The sequence below is a fragment of the Cyprinus carpio genome, chromosome A24 (assembly GCF_018340385.1).
Source record: "Cyprinus carpio isolate SPL01 chromosome A24, ASM1834038v1, whole genome shotgun sequence".
NCBI classification, from domain to species: Eukaryota; Metazoa; Chordata; class Actinopteri; order Cypriniformes; family Cyprinidae; genus Cyprinus; species Cyprinus carpio.
Genome location: NC_056595.1, coordinates 1597920 through 1622181, shown reverse-complemented (window position 1 = coordinate 1622181; position 24262 = coordinate 1597920).

Sequence of the window (24262 nt, the reverse complement as noted above, 5' to 3'; positions counted from 1 at the left end):
CACAGGATTCATTGAATTAAACATTCAGTTTTGAGGTAGACAATGTCTTTTTTTTTTTTTCTTTTTTTTTACAGTTTATAAAGTCTATAATTAATTCTTTACTTAAACAAACTTTAATTTGTGTTATAAAAACAGAACATTGGTGCTTTCAAAATATACACAAACTCATGTTTTAAGCATTACATAATGTTAATGTCTTTTTCATGGACACTGGCCAGTCTTACCCCTTCTTCAGAATGGTGGCTAGCATGTGACATACATGATTCAGTGACCCTGAGAACATTTATGAGCTCCATCTGGAGACCAGGGTACAGATAACCGCACATGCTTTGCAGCATTAAATGCAGAACTAGAAACACAACGTTTTCTTAAAATAAGCTTACAACCAAATAACAAAAGATCATGAAATTTTCACTTACATACAAGCTTTGAAATGGCATCTCAACTGAATACTCTACTATTTCTGTGCTGTGAGTTGATTAAGGTGTGATTTTTGATGTATCTATATGTCTGCAGACGGGTATTAGAATGATAGACATGAATAAACAATATAGCAGGCTACTATATCGCTGATTCAAAATTCTGTGGTTTATTTATGTGTCACTGGAGGCCCTGGCCGCCTCCTTTTGCTCACAACAACATCTAAAAATCTCCAACTCATGTGAAGCTCTAAAAACAGAACACTAAACACATCTATGGATTTGCTTATCGGATTTCATCGGAAGACCTGAAGGTGAGGAAGAGCTGACAAAGTCCAGTTTCCAAGCACCGGGCTTCCCTTCTCTTTCTCGTATTAAAAGTTTTCTGGTCTTTTCTGTGTATTTAAGGCAATAATATCAGGGCCGGCCAGAGGCCTCTCAGCGGAGTGTGCTTCAGAGCTCCAGTCGTATCATGAAGGGCTTTTTATCTCCGCTCTGTTAATACCCATCATTCTCATCTGATGCGGCTGAGAGGACGGATCTCCCAGCGGTAAATATGCTTTTCTGGCCAGGAGCCAAGAGCCACGTGTTCCATTGTTCACCGCTGCTGAGTGAAATCAAACGTACATCAAGAGAGCCACCGAAGTTCAGCTTCTCTCATAATCCATCCAGAGCAGGTGTCACTCACTTTACCCAGAGGAGCCAAGAGAAAGCTGAGCGCTGAGTCACATATATCATTTAGATTTACTTAATTTGATAATATAACATATATGTTTCTGAAATGTAACACCTAATATTTGCCATAGAGAATCTACATCAACACAGAAGTAAGCCCGTTTGTGTCAAGCCATTTGTTAGTCTGTTTTTTGATGAGAAGGAAATAAATGCTTAAAGTAAAGAGGAGGACTGTTATTCTGTTGCACGGAACTAAAGAAGACTCGACGATGGCACCATTTGATCTTTGCCTGACCAATCAGCAGTAAAGGGCTTCTCACATATGGAAATCAAACATTCAAGCTTTTTTACCCCTGAACGTAAAAACGATATATCAAGTAAAATTTTTTTTTTTTTGATGTATAAAAAAGGAGCAATTTTATCATGTTTCTGTTTTCAATATTAAATCGAAAAATGAATGACCTCAACGTATACGGCCCTATGAAGCAAAATAAAAAATAAACTTTAAAGTGATCTGTTCTTGCCCACCTTGTTGTTGTTGTACTATGGAATTCCTCTGTTCAATGACTGTGTCGAATTTCTTTGAATTGCAATTCGGTAAATTCCTCTTCCTGTCATTCCGATTCAAATTCCAATTCAACATCCTGTGGCCTGTGACCAATTCAATTCATAAACTCAAAGGGACTGCTGCACTCCGCAGGGATTTTTCCTAACCCTGCGGAGTGCAGCAGTTGAGAAAGTGATAGAAATGAGATTGCATATGGAAATATGAGAATTCAGAGTGTGGGGCGTCTCGGGATGCACTTTCACCATCAGTTCACTGAGATCTTGTCCAATTCACAGTTTGAGTTTGAACCTTGCCATTTCTTGTACCTCCTTAGAAGGTATCAGTGCATTAATTCATGACCAGTCTCTGCCCTTGTTTAAAGCTTTATCTCATCAGAAGAGCTTTATATTCCTGATGCGTGCCATCAGTGGAGGCTGCTGTCACCAGAACCAAGCGAAATCAGCTCTGACAGGTCAACCGCATGTATATTGCGTAACAGAACTGGGTCATTGGGCCTCGTGATCTAGTCTTGTAAGATGGCTGAGTCATTCTCTGTCAGGGACAGCTGTAGCGTTTTCATCCAATGATTGAAGCTGTTTCGCCCACCTGACATCGTTCTCCGCAGCAGGTCTTCTGCTCTCTCTTCCCCTCGTTATAGGCTTACTCTGGGGGAAATGCAAAATGAAGCAATCATCTCCGATGGAGCATATCTCTCCGCAGATCCCATATTAGCATGAAGCACGTCGCTGTATTTATAAACACAGACAAAAGCGGAGATTAATGAGTCATCGAGGCGCCCCGCAGCGGGGGAAGCAAGTCGTTAGCGCTGCTCCAGCGGCTTCCGCCACAGGCCACCAGACACTTCATGCTCTACGCCTCTTCACACACACACACACACACACACACACACACACAAACACAAACAAACAAACACACACACACACGCCAACCAGAGTCTATCCTGATACACTCCACAGCACGAGTGTTTGAAACTGTCACCTGCTCAACTACAAGCTACTCAGATTGTGAAGTAGTTCAGGCACCCTTCTGAAAAGTTATGTGAAGTATAGTATATATAAAGTAGGCCTAAAATAAAGTTATATACACCAAAAGTTCATAGCATGAAGTAGCTCAGATGCTGTCACAAATTTATGGTGCTTGATATACAGGAAATAAAGAAATTAAGGATTTAAAATTCAAAAACTAAAAAGCAAGAAAAGTAGTAGTATAAGAACTTGAATTGTTTTAATACAGTTGGGGGGAAAAAATGCAAATAATATTTTTATTTAAAATATGAACATTGACATATGCCTAATATGCAACGGCTAAGGTAAAGTTTCTTGTCTCTCACATTCAATTACATTATGTAAATATATCTCTTTTTTTTAAATAAATATATATATATTAAAATATTTACAAAATGACTAAAATACACCAAAACAAAAAAAATACAATCTCCATCACTTTTACATTGACAAAAATGAAAAAGCTAAAAATAAATAAACAAATAAATTAATTAATTAATAATAATAATAAAAAAAATAAAATCATTTTTTTTTTAAATAAATATTTAATATTTCGTTTTTATTTAATAAAAAAAAAAATCTCTATTTTTAATAAATGTTTATTTAGTTACTTTAGTTACTTTAAAAAGTACAGTGAGCCAAAGGGACTGTTGACTGATAACTCAACAAATCAATAACTCAATTACTTGAACCAGTTTAAATGAATCAGCTGAATCAAGTGAATGAATGAATTGATTCACTTAAATGATTCAGATTCCCAAATACTACTTACAAGAAAGAGAGCTTGGTTGTAGGGTTAAATGCACAGTATAATGTTCTGTGATTACATAATATGTAGTGCATGCTAAGCAGATATACTTATTGGAAAACCTGGCTAGTTACTAGAAATGCTACAGCAGTTGTAAACAGAGCTGAAGTACAGCACATCTTCACATAAGTGCCAGTAAACAAAGCTAGAGAAAACAAAGACTGCGAAATGACGTATTTGAAGACTTAATAACACATAGTCCCAAATTATGCCAGAGAAAAAGTTGAAAAAAGCAAGAAAAAGATTAAATTCCTGATACAAATTAACAGAGATCCTTGCAGCCTTGATTGCTGTCTTCCCTGATTAGACCCTGTTTCGACCCTGATTGCACCTTGAGAAGTTTGATAGGCTGCAGAAAAGTAATGCTTCATGTGCACACGTAATCAGGGAAATTATTTGAAAAACAATGTTGATAATGTGAACATTGTCAATAAATTTCTAGCACATGAACCAATGTTCGCCGATGCTTAGCAACTGTTCTCTTCTGTGTTGTTCTGAAAAGAAAAGAAAAGGAATTAGAACTCATTTGATTATGACAAATAACACTCTGTTCTAACCAGGCATGATAAGTGTTTTCCATATTAATCCATGTTTTTGTCCAAACCAACCATCTACATTTCAACATGAAAAAAATGTGAATCTGCGTATATTTTTGAAAAAAAAAAAAATATAATAATAATTTTTTACACAAATTATGATTACAGGGCAGATTCTCAACTAATAAAGACTTGTTTTCATGCAGTTCCATAAACAATACTATGTTATGAGCTTTGCATGATTTGTAAAATAATTGATTCTGATGTTTGCATGACATAAACAGCTCCATATGTTTATATTTTAGTAAACTTGCTCTGTAGCGCACCCGGTACAGCATTGCACTTTTGATGCAAAACAGTCCCATCAAACAAAAGTCACAATAAAAGAGCTCAAAGAAGCAAGCTAAAATTGCATGTTTGCTTCAGCAAATGTATTTTTTATCTCATGTTTGCTTTTGTTAACACATCCTATTATAACAATGTCCTATTAAAGGTTTAGTCTAGGTGGTCTGTTGTCTTCAAACATGATTAGCAGCGCTTTTAGCAGCACTCGCCGAACATTTCATTTCTGAACTGCCACGTTCCGTACAACAACCGATTGTGGCCATCTGTTTCCAATGAAACTGAATGTACATTTAGTTGCACTCACTAAGACATTTAACTTTAAAAGTGTCGCAAAATGTACAAGAAGCAGTGTACAGAAATGTTATGTTACAGAAGTCTTGCGCAGGTTGGGTTGCATTTCTCAAAAGCAAGTTTACTATTGTTGCAAGATCTGTCGTTTCTAACAGTTAGAGCAATGATTTGGTGTTTTCTGAAAACATAGTTCAAACAAACATTCACAAACAGCATTGCAAACAGTTGGAATTACAGCTCTGTTTCCTGTTAGTATGACATGTGGACTTGCTTTTGGGCACAATCAGTACATTCTATGTTTTTGATTCCATTTAATTATATTTCAATTTTTGCACGTCTACAGTCAATGCCATTTTTTAAAGAGTGTGCATTTGCATAAATGTGCAAGGGAACCACAGAGAATGATGTGAGAGGGAATCTGCGATAAATCAAACACCAAAACAAAATGACAGGGAACAAAAATAGTGAAGTATTCATCAGGTGCAGCATCTCTGACCTTGAAATTGTTTATTAACAGAAGTTATCACTCCACCACATGCATGTGATGTCATTAACGACAGCTGGTTAGTTTCTACAGTGATGCATTGTATTATGGTAGTTAATCAGCGAGTTAGGAGTTAATGTTTCTTTTTTTTATTTTTAGGATGTGAGCAGCATCCTCATTCTCTTAAACATCTCCTTTTGTGTTCCCCAGAAAAAACAAATTCAGTCTGAGACAGTCTTTGACAACCTGCTTTACTTCACTCCCCTCCTGTAACACCTTGCATTAATTTACAACGTCCATAAATGTGAACGCCCTCCTAATTTGCACTTTTAATGACAACTTGAAGGGCTGCTTAATGGATATGCTCCCATTTTGTGGCTTTTTTGAATCGTTCAGTCTTTGTAATGCTTGGGTAAAGGCAACATCATGAAAAACTTTATTGTGTGGACAACACAATAAACGTCACTCCTAACATTTAATCACACTGATGAAGTTGTCATTATGTTGCATTCGAAAACCTGAACAAAACCTTCTCTGGCACAACCTCCTTACAAGCTTATAACTGCCATGCAAATGCTGTTCATTTTGTGACCAAATGTTTATGATCCATAGGCAAACATGAGCAGTGTTAGCCAGACCTTCGGAAAATACATTTATATTAAGTGGCTCACACATCAGTTACCAAATGTCTCACTCAAGCTTCTCTTCAGAGACTCAAAATGATCTAATGATTGTCGTGGCACCTTGAATCTAATATGCATCACTGCAGCAGGCTTTCACAACGCTGTCTGCAGCCTTAAAGCAATGCTTGATCATTCGACATCATGAGACAAATGACTCAGTTAACATGATCGGGCCATGCTTGATAGGAAACGGCTCCGATGTTACTGCCGCTCTTTCAGGCACCAATGATGTGAGGACCTTTTTCTCCCTCGCTTCCTCGCTCTCGCTTGTTCTCTTTCTGTTCATGCATCACGTGTTTAATTGTGCCATTAATTAGGCTCTTGATGAAGCTTTTGAGGTCAAAGTGAACGCTTGCCTTTCTGGCACAATAGCTTCATCAAATGTCTGATGTTATGTGAGTAATATCACAGCACATGACTGTGTAGAGCTTGAACAACTAATGAATTACTTCGAACAGTTCATTTGTTTCTAGTCCCCCATCAGTGGTCTGATCTTCAAATAATAATGTAAATGAAAACAGACGATAAAACATCTGGCAGATCCGTGGTTAGGGATGTTGCAAAAAGTAACTTTTCTAAGTGATATAACTTATTTACCAACAAACAGCCTTATCGTGTCACCCCCTAGCAACCAGTCACAACACCCTAGCAACCATGTAGTAACATACTGTAGCCATATTACAACATTCCCGACACTAATAAAACTGCTCCAGGATTCAAGGCCTGAATGGATGAATGTACAATGACTTTACACAACAGGCTGTGTTCCTCAGGCAAGCAGCTTCTAGTCATTATACTGAGCAGCACTGCAGTTAAAATTATTTGTTAGGCATTTCATAATGTAATTATGTTTTTTTTTTTCAATGTTAATTAACCTTCGGGAACTATCGAGACTGTAAAACTGCTACAATAAAAACATGTAAGTTACTTTACTAAAAGCAGTGAAACTGTAAATGGTTTAACAGTCACATTATACTCTATATAATTTTACTGTGAAATAATGAGTTACAGAATGATTTATAGTAGAAATCAGCAAAAGGACATTACATATGATAAGATATGATTATATCATATAAAAATAATTTTGTTTCTTCTCATTTTTGTTATCAGTAATGTACACTGGCATGTTTGTGTTGCAAATGCTTATTATTATAAATGTTTATTGCATTATTTTAGTGTCACATATTTTACACTGATGGTGTTCAGTCTTTGTGTGTGTGTGATCATGTGCTTCGTCCACAAGCAAGAATTGACCTTGTTTTATGGACAGGCCACTTATGATGAACTTCATCATGTTGTTTACTGTTGTGTCACCTGTATTATTATGGTGGTTTTCCGCACATTTTAAGGTACTAAGCAGATTTTGATAGTTCAGATTAACATCACTTAATCATTTAATTAAATAAAAGGTTAGTAGTTATACACAGTATACAGTAATTTTTACAATGGATTTCTGGCAACCAGCTGCCAGTGTAGCAAATAGTAAGGTTAGTAAGGTTGTTGTTTAGTTTAGGTATAGGGCTGGATTAAGGATGTAGAATATGGTCATGCAGAATATGTGCTTTATAAGTACTAATAAACAGCCAATATGTTAATAATAGGCATGCTAATAAGCAACAGGTTAATAGTGCAAATTGGTCCCTATACTAAATTGCTACAGAATATTATTATCAGTGTTAAAAATAACAGTTATTTAAAATCATGTTTCTCAATCACAGCCACGAGATGCCAAAACACTGTCATGGTTACCATTATGTCAGTCATCACAATTTCGGGAAGGACTTGTGTTCCATGCATGCACAGAACAAACATTTAGGGGATTCACTCTCGTATTGAGACACAACTTTGCAGTGTATACGTGGCCTTAGAGAATGAAAAGTTTTTCTATGGAACATAATAAGAAGCTTTCCTGAGACTTCCTGATTAGGCTTCATATCCATGTCTGCTTCTAATTAGAACTTTGATTTTTTATTTTTTTTTTCTTCAAGTGTAGGTTCAAAGCAGCGCTCTGTTCTATCTTCTCCTCTAGCCTTAAGAAATTCTGCACAAAAGTCACCAGGCTTTCAAGATCTTATTTAGCCAGACATTCATTTTAATAATTTTGACCATCATGAGACCTCATTAATCTTTGTCAGTGGGCAGGATGGGCCGTGAATGTGCAGGGGTGTGTAGGGCTTTCTCCAGGAGCTGAAGTCTAGCGTGGGAGGATGCCACTTTGTGGGCGCTGGGCTGTTCCTCATCTGTCTCCCATGCGCTCAAGCATGCCTAAAACCTCCGCTGCAGTCCGGCTCGACTCTGCCATGATGACATTTCAATTACACACAGTTCCCTGGGCCTCCCGACAAGCTGCTAGCAAACGACAACACCCCCCTGTGCACTGCATCTCCAAACCAAATGCATGCGAGTGCTGCTTCAGCAAACAGGACGTCCCACCTCACTTAAAGGAATCTGTTTGATGAAGCTGGTCAGAGGCTCAATAACAGATCACAGGATTTCACTCATGAAAAATATTTCATTTGAATGACTGCCAAATCAAGTTTTTGTGCAATAAATTGAAATCTCCAGCCACACTTGTGGATTTAGTGCTGTCAGTATGCCATTAAGGGCTTACTGTGTTGTTGACTTTGTTTTCTTGTGGTCACATGATTGATATTTAGCCGTTACCTGGTACGGCTTGAGATTAAGTTGGGAAGAAGGTTTTAGGGAGGCCTAGATATAACACACACAATGTAATTTGCCCCTTCACAGGTTATAGTTAGCAATAACACACAATCTGTGCTCCATTTTCTGAATAATCATGAAAACAGCAAGATTGCAAGTTTGAAATTACTTTTATAACTGTTCAATAAACAATAAGGTAATAATGACTTACATTTTAGGCATAATACTTGTTTTTGTTTCAGCTGTGCAAACAGTCTTTGGGCCCTATCATACACCCGGCGCAATGCGACGCAAGGCGTAGCGCAAGTGTGTTTGCTAGTTTCAGTCCAGCGCCATTCGCATTTTTCTGTCCAGCACCACGTCGTTTAATTAGCAAATGCATTTGCACCCATTTGTGCGCCCATGGGCGTGCTGGTCTAAAAAATAGGTGTGTCCAGGTGCATTGCTGGCGCATTGCTATTTTAAGGAGCTGAAAATAGACTGCGCCATAGACCAACTCAAACCTGGTCTAAAGTCTGGCGCAATGTTTTATCTTTGTTATTTAAAGAGCGTGTTAGTATAGGCGGGTCCACAGCATACGTACACTCTGCTTATTACACACAGGGATGCACAGCAGCACACAAACATGCCAAATATTAAAAATTAAAGGATTGCAATGCATAAGAATTTTTTGTAGGCTAATTAAATATAAAAATGCCTACATGTCATAATGGATAGTCATCGCATGTTTCAGAATTAGGCTACCTACTTGCTCGCACACGAGCAGCTCCGTTTCATCTCGGAGACGCGTTCTGTCTTTGCGCTTGCCAAATTCCGCCGTGTAAATAGCAAATCCGTCATGGCACGAGCGCAACTGGCTCTCAAAGGGAATGGAAGATGAGACTCTGATTGGTTTATTGCACGTTACGCCCAAAAAACACCCATTACTCATTAAGAGAATAGGGACAACCCATTTAGACCATGCGCCTGGGCGCGCCAACCGTTTTTCCGTCGTTTAAATAGCAAAAGTGGATTTGGACCACCTGCGCCGTGCACTTTACACTTTGCATTTAGATCATTAAAATAGGGCCCTTAGTGTGTCTCCAGCACCATGTTTCTTGACTGAGTGAATCAGTGTTCAATAAATGGGTTGAGTGAATAATACAATGACTCACTCATAAAGCCAATTGCTCATTTCATTATCGAATGTTTGTTTAATTGGTTGAATTCATAATTAAAATGACTCACTCATGAAGACAGACTCACTCATGTCACCAGCTACTGGCATATCAATGTAATTTCCAGAAAAAAAGTTACTGAAATAAACGCACATGCACATATTTTTAGTCTTTAAAGGGGTCATATGATGCTTTTTTTAAAGATCATTATTTTGTTTATTTGGTGCAACAGAATATGTTGACATGCTTTAATGTTCAAAAAAACACATTATTTTTCAAATACTGTACATTATTGTAGGTCCTCAATGCCCCGCCTCTCTCAAATGCATAGTTTTCTACAAAGTCCCCCCTTCTCACAAGCGCAGTCTGCTCTGATTGGCCAGCTGACCCAGTGCATTGTGATTGGCCGAACACTGCAAGCACTCGTCGGAAATGTAACACCCCTTTCCTTAACCGCGAGCTTCATCTTTCAATATAAATGTAAAGACAGTTAATAATGTCCTTATTTTTACCATCAGTTCAAGCCCGAAAGGGAAACAGAGTCGCACAAAAGACACAAAGATCAAACTCATATGCATTACAAAAACAAAAGCAACCTAAGACTCCCTACCCCACTCTCTACACCTTCACTCTCTCTCTCTCTCTCTCTCTCTCTCTCTCACTCTCACTTGAACATTCAATAGCAAATACTTTAATAACACACACACACGACGCACAAAACTCCACATTTGAACAGTCAATAGCAAATACTTTAATAACAAATCATACTTACCGTATCTGATTCAGAAGCGCCAGATTGTCGTTGCAAAGTCAGAATTACCTCCTCTCCTACGTTCACGAAACGGTCGTCCATAAAATGTGTTGCTGTTCTGTTGTTAGTAATCTTAAAGATTCCTAAATGCATCTACTTTCAGAAGACCAAATAAAGTGCTTTTGCTTTCACCTAGAAACACACAGCATCTCCCTGACATGGCTGCTTCAACACTAACTGCGGTTACTGAAACCACGCCCTCTTTCTTTGATGAACATTTGGGAGGCACTTTGGTCTTTGCAACTTCACAGATCTTCTTCATGCACCAAGAGCTTGTAACACTCCAAAGAGAAAGGAAAAATTTAAATCTCATCATATAACCCCTTTAAAAATTCCCAATGGGGACTAAGAGGGACAATGGACTGTTAAATTAAAACTCCACTCTAAAAAAATGCTGGGTTGTTTCAACCCAACTTTGGGTCAAATATGGACTAACCCAACTTTTGGGTTAAAAATCAAATGTAAAATTTTAACCCAATGGTTGGGCTAGTCCATGTTTAACCCAAAGTTTGGTTGAAACAACCCAGCATTTTTTTTTAGAGTGTGTTGTATAAATGGAAAGTTTTCAGAAAACTAACAAAAAAATACTGAAGTAATGTATTCTACCCACACAGCGGCTCACCTCTTGGGCTTGACAGGGCTGTGAAAACTATCTACATCAGCATCATGTTAGATGATTCTTTGATTATAGGATTTGGGATTATGGGGAGTAACAATGTGAAGTAAGACTCTCAAGCCTCAAGCTGCTTAAATGTAATTGATGATAAAACAGATAGAGCTTTTGTGTATAGAAGTAAAACTTGCCATAATTGCTTGCAGGATTTGTGGGGAAATCTGTAAGACCTGGAATTGTTATTAAATGGAGACCCGACATTGCCGAAAGTTTCCTCATCTCCTGCTTTCTAGGTGTTCATGTTCAAAGTCTAAACTGCTCACTGTGTAAATAATTGATGAATCCTGGAATGAGTCCATTGTTCTGGTTTTTAATTTCATTTATTGCTCTAAAAGACCTCTCGCTGGGCTTATAAATACCCTCCTAAATCACACTACAGATGGGGGCGCATGGCTGATACCTTCTTAAGTGGATCCGATTAAGGTAACAAAAAGGCCCTGGGTGCGTAGCGTGTGGCATGACAAGACCAGAATTTTAGATTTCAGAGATTCACTGTGAGATGAAGTTGTTCCAGTTAAATTAAGCTCCGTATGTGTTTTGGTTAAATGTGTTTAGTAGGCTGGTCCATTTGATAAAAAAGAAGGCCAATTTCAGTCACTCTCCAATTATTCACCATAATGCACATCAATATGTATGAAGACAATATGCATTCCAAACTTAACTATATGCTGTTTTACTGTCTAATATTTGGTTGACACATAAATTATTTTATTCACATTTATATAACTGCTGTATAATATAAATCTTCATCTACCTAGAGAATGTATCTATGTGAACATTATATATTGCATTATATACTATATGTCAATTTCACAATATCAAATATCAGGTATGTCATATATTATATTTCCCTATGGTTATGTACAGTGTATATATAGGTAGTCAGACAGTGTGTGCTAATACTTATTTTATCATCAAATATTTTACACGCATATACACACAGTGATCTGTCTAGTGAAATAAAACAAGTTGCTTGGATATAAACACAACACAACAAATTGCACTGTTTATTTGTCCTGCTGTAGCCAGAAACAGAGCCCTCTGAACATACAGTAGTGATGACGCGAATGTTTCCTTTGCGTGTTTTAATGTTTTATCATCTAGAACACTCCCATTATAATCACTGTCTTCACTCCAAGCGCACATAGCGGGGTCCACTGCACAATTTCTCCTGACTGTTTGAGCCGGCACTTTAGCGTGAAGCTCATTGCCCGTGCGCAGAGAAAGCACCCATTATAATCAAGCGAGCTGTCGAGTCGCGTTGCTCTCGTGTGGCGTGAATGGGGTGTTAAAATACAGCCGCTGAATATTTAATCAATTGCCAGTGTAATTAAAATGGATGCAGTGCACACATAAAAATAAATAAATAAATAAAATAAAGAGTGATGGAGACCCAGCGGTTGTAAAAGGCAGAAAATAGGACCTGGGGTCTAGTCACTACTTTTACTTTATCACATTATGATAATAATCCCCAGCAGTTAAAGGCATAGATCACCCAAAAATGAACATTTCATGATTATTTACTCGCCCAATGGCCATCCAAGATGTACAGAATACACACACAACAGACCATTTTTACAGCAAGGACCATTCAACTTTTGGACAGTGCTCCATCTCTACAAGTTCGGTACAGGCTGGTTTTATATATATATATATATATATATATATATATATATATATATATATATATATATATATATATATATATGGATGGATGGCCTGGAAGTGAGTAAATAATCAAGAAGTTTTCATTTTTGGGTTAATTGTTCCTTTAAATGCAGTTTATTAGTTCCTGTATTTTCCCCATTGATTTCTCCCAATTAACCAATAAACTATGAGAAGAATCACATTACAAACTGATCAGAATCACAAAAAATAATAATAAATAAAAAAAAAATTATAAAAAAATGAAAATGAAAATCAGACAAAAAGACAATTACATAATTAGGCCAGTGCTAAAGATCTCCTTTCATGCTGCGACTCACTGATTGGTGGAATATTCTGTACAGCATTATGGGTAATAATGGGTAAAATTTGACTATTAAACAATTATTTTAAAAATAAGTTGAATTAATGTGACCATATGAGCTCAGTAGTAACACATGCAATCGAATAACCACCTCGAGAGCAGGTCTGTATTCCCTATCAAATCAACTTCCCTATGGAGAAAATCAATGGAGTTTTTGCTTCCTGAACCGACTGCTGTGGTCTGTAAGATTATTCTTGATATCTGTGTATTTGGATATGTCTGATGATCATGTCATACACACTATGAATAAATAAATCATCTGTCGCTTCTCTTTTGTATTGAATCTGTGGACTGTTGATTTAAACTGAATCTTTATCACTGAATAAAACATATGTTCAGTGTCTTGCAGATACCTAGCTAAGATCATGTGGTCTCACAGAGGCTTCCGGAGCCAGGTTTGGCGCTCTAGGTGTCCGCTAGTCTTCCCCTCGCTCTCTCACAGCAGAGAATTACATGCCACTTGCATTGCTGTCAAGATCTTACAGAAACAAGATTTGTCAGCTCATTTATCAGCGTTCCCCATGGCTTGTACACTCTGTCACACTGACTATTTCTGGAATCTGAACCTCTGGAAACAAATATATAGAACACTACATATATACAACATTCAACAGATTCAGCCAACAGCCCTATTTAATATTTAAGCAGCTCTACCTAGATTGTCAACATGAGTGATTGTTGTTTGACGACTACAACACAACTGCACTGGATTTTTTTTATTTTTATTTAATATGTAAGAATATCTAAGAATACTTAAAACAAGACATATTTACTTATGGAAAGTATACAGCTATTGCAGTTTTAGAGTATATGTCTTGAATTAAGTTTGTTTCTCACCTCATTGGTGAATAGTTTGTTGGTTTTATGAAGCCGGCGTTTATAGTGGGTGTTTACAGACACCATTTTCAACTAAAAACCATATTTTTTTATGTGTTTCAGACACTCAGTTTCACTACAACAACATTTTTGGGGCCTGAAAATGGGTTTCAAAGTGCAAGTTTTAAAACCGCTAGTGTTACAGTCTCTGTGTAAACTTGTGAAAATGGTGCATATAGCGCAAATGCTTATTATATGCTCAGGCCGTCAATATGTGCACATGCATTGTGTTCCTACTGGCCTGGAATGCATAATACAGTGTTTTTAGTCATTTTCACAGATCCATGTGAACAAGGATCATAATTACAAAAAACATTTCTGTATGCATAACAAAAACTTTTCAAAAAAAAAAATAAAAAAAAAAAAATCCCCTTTATAGTGCTGTACGTTGCTGGCTTGTAAACATACACTTAGAATGTTCTGGCAAGGTTCTTGCAAAGTTATGAACAATTTATTTATTTATTTATTTATTTTATTATTTTTAAAAAAATAAAACAAAAACAAATTATAAACTGTGGTCTTTAATAATGTTTTAAGACATAAAGCACAAACCCATTATACACTGTTCATTAACTTTTTTTCTGAAACAATTAATAAATAAAAGAAATAATAAAAATAAAAAGTTGGAACTTTTTTTAATGTTACTTCTTAGTAGTTTTAAATGTTTCAGAGATTATTCTAAAGTAATATTCCCATAATGTGTGCAAAATGATTAAATGTAATATTTCTCTAACATTCACATAAGAAGAAATGCTTTTTTAGCCATTTAAATTTACGTTTTGGACGTTCAGATAATATTAAGAAATAACATTTTCATAATTTAATAGGAATGTTAGCAAAACGTTCTTAGAACATAATTTTGTTAGCTGGGGCAGATAACAAAAATTTAATTGTGCATAAAATTAAATTAAATCAATTTAGCCAGTGGACTAAGAAAAATTAATATATTTCTTGAAAACAATACTAAGTGTACAGTAAGTACAGAGAGAGCATTGTGAGTGCAGTAATCACAGATGGAGCAGAGAGTGTTGTCAAAACTGTCAAAAGCTATGCTAGCAAATCAGCATTCTTGCTAACAAACAAACAGACAACTGACAACTGTCTGCCAAATGTGCCATTAAACCTGAATGATCTGCTTCAATTACTACACTCTCACCTTCTGACATAGGGAAAGTGCCGCTGCTTGAATTCATTCATTCATTCATTTATTTACCTCAGTTTACAGAGACTATAGGAGTATCACAGGGACAGGAGTGATATTTCAGGACACCTAATTAAGTGACATTTATCAGGTAATATAAATATTGTCTAAATGCCAAATCATAGAAGAAGAGAGAAACAACAACAACAACAACAACAAAAACATACAGCACCAATGCATCTTGCCAGACACTGTGAATTGTTGAATTCCATGACATGGTTGTGACATTTTAAAATGATTTTAGCCATCCATAATTGACTGAATAATTAAAAGAAAAAGAAAAAAAAACTTTTTATTTTTTCCTCTTTGGAGAAGCATGCATTGATAATTTGCTTACATTTGTGTTAAAGGGGTGCTATTATGCTTTTTTCACTTTTTCAACTTTAGTTTGTCTGTAATGTAGCTGTTTGAGCATAAAAAAGCGAAGTTACAAAGCTCAAAGTCCACTTCAAAAGGAGATATTTTATCTTTTAGAAATCACTTTTCAAAAACTACAATGAACAACTCATTTAGGCTACAGTGTATATTTTCCGGGATTTGTGATATCACAAATATCAACGAATGGGACGAGACCTGGTTGAGCTGCACTAGAGAAGGCAATAAGTGTTATCACTGTTAGAGACACGCTAGCCTTCCCAAGTAGACTAACATAGAGTGTTTACAATCAACCAAGTTTAAATCACGCTCAAACTGATTTGATTTTGACACAGTATATTTTGAGCAGGTGGCTTTAAGGAGCTGAAACATTTAGCCAATCACAGCACACACTGCAGGTGGCCAATATGGCCCAGCTAAGGAGCAACACCACACTGGCCCACTGGCCCAGCAAACCCAACCACTGGCCCAGCTAACCAAACTACAGCACACACTGGCCAGCTAACCAATCACAGCCACACTGGTCCAGCTAACACACAGCACACACTGGCAGCTAACCAATCACAACACACTGGTCCAGCACCCACACAGCACACACTGGTCCAGCTAACCAATCACAGCTACACACAATCCCACAGCAATCACACTGGGCCCAGCTAACCAATCACAACACACACACACACCAATCACAGCACACACACTGGTCCAGCTCACCAATCACAGCACACACTGGTCCAGCTAACCGATCACACACACTGGCCCAGCTAACACACAGCTGGCCCAGCTAACCAATCACAGCACACACACACAATCACTGGCACACACACAGGCCCAGCTAACCAATCACAACACACACACTGGCCCAGCTAACCAAATCACAGCCACACTAACCAATCACAACACACACTGGGCCAGCTCACCAATCACAGCACACACTGGTCCAGCTAACCAAACACAACACACACACTGGCCCAGCTAACCAATCACAACACACACACACTGGCCCAGCTAACCAATCTGGCCAGCACACACACACACACACTGCCCAGTGTGTGCATGTTTGCACACATTTAATTTGTATGAGTTCTAATATTAGAGTTTGCATATTTGTATGAGTTCTAATATTAGCAATAATAATTTTAAAACTAAAATGTTTCTCTCTATAATAGCAAATGCAAAATAAATCACACAGCTATTCACTTCAGATATTACATACTATATCAATTTTCTTTTGCTTCTCAAAGAACGAAATTATAAAAACCCAAGACTAATACATTTTTGTTCAGTACGAGCAGAGATTTTTCTATACATTTTTATTCATAAAAGGAAGCCTCTCTTTTTGAGCTGCGGGCTGTGTGGCGTATACTTAAGCCCACAGGAAAGATTTTCTCCTCTTTCACATTTGCTTCAATCTGCTGAATGTCAAAGGACTGATACAGAGAACAGAAAGGTACATGAAGTGCATTCTAATGCTGTGGGCCAAACATTCTCAACAAGATACTGGCAATTCATTCTCATCTTTTCCAGAAGACCATTCCCATTCAGTCCATGTCAGTGGTGACTCCGGACAAAGTTTAAGTTGTTTGAAAGGTAATGTTTAATATCACTCATTCTGGGACTCTGAATGGACATTTAAAAGCACTGGAACCTGCATTGGTGAATGACTGTCTGGGAACACAGCAAACGTTAAATCCTTCTGCTGATCCAGAAGAGTGATAGAAACAGCAGCACAGCCAGCGCACACTCACAGTGTCACACTGACACCAGTAATAGTGAATGATGCTCTCTTATTTGTGCGACAGCAGTTGATCCTGATATTCTCTATAGGAATCTGAAGTCAAAAAGGAATAGCTCACCCACAAATTCAGTCATCATTTACTTACCCTCATGTTGTTCCAAATCTTGTTGTTGTTGTTGATTGCTTTTCTTTTCTCAAGAAAAAGAGAGAGAGAATATAAAAATTACTTTTGGAAAAACATGATGCTATGGAAGTTTGAAGGTAAATGCAGGTTTTTATTTATTTATTTATTTTCAAAATTGCGAGTCAGAAGTGCATGATATAAAGTAGCAGTTGCATGTTACAAATTTAGAATTGCGAGATAAAAACTTGTCATTTTGATTATTTTTTTCATGCAATTGCGAGTTATAAAATCAGAATAGTAAGATATAGACTTAAAATTGATACTAAATAGTCAGAATTGTGAGATAAAAAGTCGCAATTATTATTTTTTTATTATTATTCTTTTTTAATAGTATTATTATTATTCATTGGTGTAAGCGGGCTTTCATATGAGGCCTAAGAATAATTGACCACAATCATAAATCATCCACACATTACCTGTTGTAGGTGTCTTGTGCTACAGCAGTTACTTTTCATTTTAAGTTATTTTGTCACAAACACTCTTAAAAATAAAGGCACTTTATTGGCATCCATGGTTCCATGAAGAACCTGTTCTATCCATAAAGCATTTCCATTGCACAAAAGGTTCTTTATATAAAAAAAGGGTTCTTCAGATTAATTAATGAAAATAATTTATGTAAATTGACTATTTGCAAAGATATTGCTATAGATATGGTTTTCGTTTGACAAGGTACACTTACTAAAATGTTGAGAAAAAATGACCAAAGTAATTGGAGTATCAAGCAGAGCTTATAATTAAACATTTTAGTATGAATAAAAAATAAAAAAATAAAAAAAAAATATATATATATATATATATATATATATATATATATATATATATATATATATATATATATATATATATATATATATATATATTAAAAATAATAACATGATGAGCATTAATGCAAATTAACTACGTGAATGGCTCAGACAGGCTGTCACCTCAACAATAACAAAATCAACAATATATTGATTTTTAAAGTCATGTTTTGTTCTCAGCAAACATTGCAATTAATGGATTAATTCATTGTCATATCCTGCAATTCGATTCACATGTTTAATCCATTGACAGCCTTAAGCACTTAATGCATAATACAGCAGTGAAAAGAACAGAGCACATACGGTACTTTCTCCAAATACCAGTTGCTTTCATTGTCTACTTCCCATTTTATTATCTCTACAACACAACAGCAAACTAAATCTGGATGTATGCCAATAACAGTTTGGTAATATTTCAGCATCTCAATCTTTTGGAAAAGTGTTAACTTTCATCATGGAATGCTATGCATATTAAACTACGAAATCAAACGGATTCGCGCCAATGAAGGAAACGGAAAATGTGGCTGTAAACTTTGCTGGGGTAACAGATTGGACTATAATCATTACAAATATATTTGGCTTGCAATTAATCATGTGAGTACAGGAACATGCATAACAGTTATGATGCCACTGAATAAATAGGCCATTTATATTCCAAATGGATGATGCTGCCTTTAATCTGAAGTGTAGTAATATTTTTGCAAGTACCGATTTATTTTGTGAGCCAAACGTGCCAACCTAGTGGCTGTGTAAGAGGTGGGGTGATGGATGTTGGCATCAGTGGTACACCGCAGAACATTATATCTGCTGTAGAAACTATTCAAGAGCCCTGTGTCACTGAATAATAGTGGCTGATTGTATCACACCAGTCGTACCTTATAATAAACACCCTAAGCCTATTATAAAACCTGTCAGTTAACAAAACAGCAACACAAACTACATTAGGAGGATCTCACTATGCCATAACTATTCGTAATTAGGATCGCTATCAAAGCTTCCTGGTGGTGCATGTGCTTTATTCTTCCCCGCCCAGCCAAAATGCCACACGAAGGTCTCTGAAGAGTCTAAACTAATGGCACTATGATGCTTTAAACACACATCAGCGGCTGTGCATCGCTGCACGGTGTAATTTTCCATCTTGGGATCCAGGCACCTGGTTGTTAACCACGGTATGAAAAATAACGAAGAACCACCCTCGGAATGGGCTGAATATATAATTGACGTGTCTGATCTGACTAATAAGATCCCCAGTGAACTCATCAAAGAACAAGAGAGATAATTAGACTGTTTCTTTTTTTAATCAAAATTAATAATCAGGGTTATTACCTCCTCTACCTCTGCTGCTCCGGCTGAGTGGAGCCCACGTTGCGGAACTGCCTCTAATTGACACAATCCAGGTTTTGGGTTCATTTCTTCTTATTCACCGCATAATCATCAGTGCAATATGACAGTAACGAGGTAAATAGCGCTTTACGATCAGATGCATATACGTGCGTGGGAACAAAATTCACGCTTTAATATTTATAAGGCCAAGCTCTAACACAGCCGTGACATTGTTAGTGCACTTAATAGATCATATCTATTAAAAAGGAGTTTCATAAATGTAAAAATAAAAAATAATGTATTTTTCAAAGTCAAACTTTCAACTACAGACAATTTCTTAAGCGCTAATTAGACTGTCTCTGAAAGAAATGTAAAGATGGACCAGTTTCCTTGAAGAAGAGAAGAGTTTTGTTCTCCTTTCTTCTGTTTCTGTGATACGTTGAGACTCTGGGTCTGTATGGAAGTGAAACTGAGGGCGGTTGTAGAGGTGTTTGTGGGCCATCTTCAATACATTTGACTTGTCCCACCTCATTTCCTCAACACAAAAATCCATTCAAGTATTGTTTCAAAAAATAATAATAATAAAATGACACCATTATAATGCAATTAAATCTGAGCAAGTTAAATTCACGATGGGGGATAAATATTCAGCGAGAACATACAAATAGACTCTGGATATGGAAACAAACACTTCTGCTCAGTTGGTGGTATGACATGAATATCGGCCTGATGAAAATGTGACCACATTAAAATTCCAGCAATCTAATTACACAGCAGCATGCAGTCACTGGCATGTGGTACAAATAATTCTGTGAACTTCTTTACTGAAAAAAAGTTTTGCATGTATTTGAAAAATTGCCTTGTTGGAGTTTATCAGACAGCAATTAACGGATGTCGATTTGAATTAAGACAGGCGTGCTGTTCAGCCCCGAGAAAAGCAATTAAATGCTCTTTGGCCTGACCTGAACAAGGGGGTTTGTAATACCTGGAGAACGTTTTGCGTTAGCATTCCCATTAGCAAAAATGCATGGTTTATTTTGAATAGAATTATGAATTTTGTCTGCATAATGTTGTAGTTACAGTATTTACCAGTATGGGGTTATGGAGCAGGGTCCAAAAAACCTTGAAATTAAATTTGTGTAGACTGAAATATGATGATGATGATAATAATAATAATACTAATAACATTTTTTTAACTAGTTTCCCTTTTTCATTTAGTTTGACTTCATGTACTAAAATAACTAAAACTAAAATTGAAATGAAAATGAAAACTATATAGACATATTTAAAAACAACAAAAACTAATAGAAATTACAAAAACATACAACCAAATTACTAAAACTTTAGCTTAAATTAATTTGAAGGCACAAAATATAAAAAATAAAATCTTAGTCAAAATAGTAACAAAAATGATTGGTACTAAAATAACACTGTCTTGGACTTGAAAGGGTCCAGTTGGCAAAGTAAATAAATAAATAAATAAAAGGAATAAAAGGAATTCACATTCAAAGAAAATTTCTAGAAAATATATACTTCAAGTTGCTTACATGTGTGCCACATTATCTGTTTTGTTAGGTGGATTTGAAAAACTTGTTATTGTGTATTAGAATATAGATGGCAATAATGACTAAAACGGCTGGTTGTGCTTCAGGGTAGGGTTGCACCAGCCATTCGTAAGTTCTTACTCCACACGAGATTCTTAGTTACTATTAGCTAGTTTGTAACTAAATCTCTACATTATTCAGTTGTTCATAAAGCAGGATGTAGCTAGTACTTCGTAAGCTCTCTGTAAAGTAATGTGTAGTCGCATAATATGACGTTTACCCTAAATAATTTAATAGAAGCCTTCAAATATGTAAGCAGATTTAAATTGATCCTCATGTAACGAACGTTAAAAATAAGTTTCCATTAAAAATGATACTACTTAATCATAAATATATTATAGCCTGTAGGTAAGCTATTTTTATATTTAAATAACCTTCAAAAACTGTAATTGAAATATAATATAAAGATCATTAAATACTTAAAAAAAAAAAAAAAACTTAAGAAATGTCATTTATTTACATGAGCTTATTGCCATATTGTTTCCTCTCTTAATGTGTACATGAGTGTAAATGTCAGCAGCACCATATGTGTCTAAAGGACTGAAGGTTGTCGGGTAAAAGAAGAGCATATTGATGCAGTTCACTCAGTATAGCTATTTTATTTCACCGGTTACTCCTGACTGGTCGCTTCCACAAATATTTAGTTTATATGTAGAGTTACGCTTCAAGTAAATGTAATGGTGCCACGAAAAAATATTTAGAAGTGTGTAAGTTATAACTTAGTGCCCATTTACGTCAAAACTAAGCTAGCAGTGTACAGCCGGTTGTGCTTCAGGTCTGCTGTCTTTATGAATATGGAAGTTATGTCTATTATCTCCAGGCTGAAGAAATAGTCTTTGCTTTGATGCTTTACCGTCACTGCAGTGTTTTTGTTGGTGGATTTTACAGCCAAGGCACTAATAGATGTTGTGTGCTATAATGGGCAGAGGCCACAACACAGCCATAGAGCCTCCTAATTAAGCCTTTGATACTCTCGTGATAACATACATTACATGACAGCATGCGAAACTCAAAGAGAAACGCATTTAAAAGACATGAAAAATAGCCCTATTCTTTGGTGAAGCGTCAGGAAAGAATAGAATGAATATTTCAAATACTGCAGCAATTAACACTTACTTACTGAACTTCATTGTGTTTGAATTTCAGTGGCAAAAATAGCAAAGTGAGGGTTTCTATAAAGAAACATTGTCTGAAGTTCACAGCTTGTATTAAAAATAGACAGCAAGAGATCTGTAAATTACTAATTATCTAAATAAACTCTGTATGTGTTGGAAGCTGAAATAAGGTTAATTTAATGGTTTCATTTGCCCCCCATTTTGTTCTCAACGTTATGCCTTTATTTGCATTAAACATCAATCAAATGCCTTTAGAATTATTATTAAATATATACTAGAAGGGCTTTTAATGTGAAGTTCTTAATATCAAAGTCTCATTGTATGATACTTTTTATTTCATCACTCATGAGGTGAATGGAAATGGGTTCATTAATTAATCCCTTTAATTACACTTTCTCTGATTTTGAAGGTCACATCTCAGCAATGGAGTGGAAAAAGTACAGATTACATTCATAAATAGACAATGCATGAACATAATGAAAGACACAGCCTTACGAATGTCTTAAAAAGAGCTTTTATTTAGCTTGTATTTATACAGTATATGTGCTAAAGGTGCAAATTCTGTTCAGTGCCTTTCACCATTCAGAGATGCATATATACATGCAACTTAAGAAAATGAATAAACACATGCGGAAGATAATAGTTGCACAAAGTTGCACAACTCTGGCTTTTGGCTCAATATATCTGAGGTGGCACATTCAGTTTGCATGTTTTGCACTGGTTTGATCCTCATATTTTAGAATTGCTCACCTGAATGGGTTGTTGTAGCCACTGCGTTTTAGTTTATAAAAATGCATGCATTCAGTCTATAAATCTGATGGAATCCATTTAAATTGAATTGACTTATATCAGTACCATCCTAAAACTTTAAACTAAATCAGATTACTACAGCATCCAGAAGGATCCACCCATATGTGCACGTCTTTTGCATTCGGAAAGACTGATGCAATCAGACCCAGAAGCAGACATTGGTATTCTGTACGTTCTGTAAGCTCGCTTGATTAGCATAATTCTTGAGATGCTCTGGACTCCAAAATTTAAAGTTCAACTTTCCCCAGTGACTCACTCCAAAGGGAAAGTATGAAAATCCTTGTAATGAGTAGCTCGTAATTAGAGCAAGTTGTTGAATTTAAGACATCTGCGTTTCATAAGTCATGAAGCAGAGAAATTACAGCTTTAGGCTATTCAGTGATGCTCGGAATACACTGAACGGCAAAGCATGCAATTTGGAATATTATAAAGATGTTGTGAATCTTTTCAGGTGTGATGAAATTAGAGCTTCTTCAGCCTTATGTTCATTTGTGTTACAATTGTAGCAAATGAGGCGGTCTAGCTTGAAAAAGCTCTTCTGGTCATAGAGCGTAATTGCAAACCTGCTGTTCTGCAATGAGTTATTGCAGCATTAAGGCTGATTGTGCAAACAATGCATACTTCAAAAATCCAATTAGCCAAAGCAAACTTATCACAGTCGTTAGTAATACCTAATGTCTCCACTTTAATGCTGATGAGCAAACAGGACAGTGTGTGAGGAGCATACTGAGAAAACACAGGGTTTGTTCGACAAGCTCGCTGCTAGTATGAATGACTGGAGGCTTGCTTAAGGCCTTTGATATAAACTCAACTCAAGATTACATTTCACTTCAACTACCCTTCATTGAGGAACGGCAAATGTTTTTTGTGTGTTGACTTTGATGCTATATTTGATATACAGTCCTAACTTTCAAGTGAAAGGTTTGTGAAGTTGAGGCATCATACTATCGGTAACGAAACTATTATTGCAAACAAGTGTCGAAAAAAATAATAATAATAATAATTTGGCTACAATAAAAAATTGTTGTACTAAACTGTGTGCACCACAGTATAAACAAATGAATCTCTATGACATTTGACTTTTTTTTT